Genomic DNA, 1244 nt, shown 5'->3' with positions numbered 1-1244 from the left:
AGAGAGAAGCATCCCAAGGTGCCCATCCTATCTTCTCCACGAAGACTTTGCCCAGTGCCAAGCAGGTGAGGCTCCCACCACTACCAGAAGGGAGCAAGGCATATTCCCTCCATGCCTGCCATGCTGCTCTGCAGGGACAGAGGAAATCAGTGGCCCATCTGTTCTCATTCCCCACTTCCAAGACCAGAGTCTGGAGGCAAGTGTAGGAACAGCTGTGGGTGACAGCACAGCCTATGACAGTCCTGCACAGAACACTCAGCAGACAGAGCCAACAAGTTCATGGTTCAGTACGTGGGCTGTGCTGTCACAGGCTCCTGACCCTTCCTGTCCTGAGCAGAATGGGCAGGAGCTCTGTGGTTATTTTAATCCCAGTCACTGCATAAACTCCTATAATATAGATAATAATTTCTAAGATGTACTAACTGAAAGCAATGCTAAATATCTCTATGTTCCATGAATTGCTTGCAGGTTTTTGATTAGTAAAAAGGTTCTGTTTGAAACAGATGTACTTAATTCACTGAAGTAGGTTAGAATAACAGCTGATGTTGTTTAAAAGGAGAGTGGGTTTGTGTTTTTTTTCTCTCACTGTTCAGTCTCTGCACATCTGGACACCTAAAGTTTGACTTCTAAATTCTCAATAAAAAAAACCAAAAAACCATCCTGGTTTATGGGCTCAATAATAGATAAAATCCACCACTCTACTGATAATCCTTAATGTTAACCCCTTCCTAATTTTAAATTTGTTGAGAGTATCACTAAAACACAGGATTCTATGTCGGTTTCTAAAGCTGGGATCACAGCATGTACTTTGATGAAATGAGACTGAATTAGTTTTATATGGATAAGAATACAGGTTGGAAAATAAATTTAACAGAAATATGCTATGGTTTCAAAAATATGCATGTAGCAGATTTAGTATTCTGAATAATGTCAGATATTTATCCTCCCACAAGATGGCAATCTTTCTCTAGTCTTTTTGGGAGTCTGCGGCTCACGTGTGTGCTGGGGGAAGCAGCATCCAAGTTTAGATTTCTATTCCTTCCCTTGATATTTTTCCCCCCTCTATCTTCCTCCTTTTTTTACATTTTTATGAACACAAACTCTTTACCTTGCCTGTGATATGGGGGCGGGGGGAGTGGGGGGCGGTCCTTCACTTGGAGTTATCTGAATCGGGGAACACTTGAAATCAGTGGGGGGAAAAAAAAAGAGGAATGAATGCAGGAGTTCAGCCGGGCATTTGTTCC

At 42.3% G+C, this 1244-nt stretch overlaps 1 protein-coding gene across 1 annotated transcript in view; it reads right to left on the bottom strand.

Moving 5' to 3' along the window:
- The window catches only part of GSG1 (germ cell associated 1), an 11268-nt gene that overhangs the window by 9264 nt on the left and 760 nt on the right, over nucleotides 1–1244 (bottom strand). The window lies entirely within an intron of this gene.

The sequence above is a fragment of the Acanthisitta chloris genome, unplaced genomic scaffold, assembly GCF_000695815.1.
Source record: "Acanthisitta chloris isolate BGI_N310 unplaced genomic scaffold, ASM69581v1 scaffold43675, whole genome shotgun sequence".
NCBI classification, from domain to species: domain Eukaryota; kingdom Metazoa; phylum Chordata; class Aves; order Passeriformes; family Acanthisittidae; genus Acanthisitta; species Acanthisitta chloris.
The sequence above is the reverse complement of the archived record's forward strand: the minus strand, read 5'-3'. Positions and strand labels throughout refer to the sequence as shown.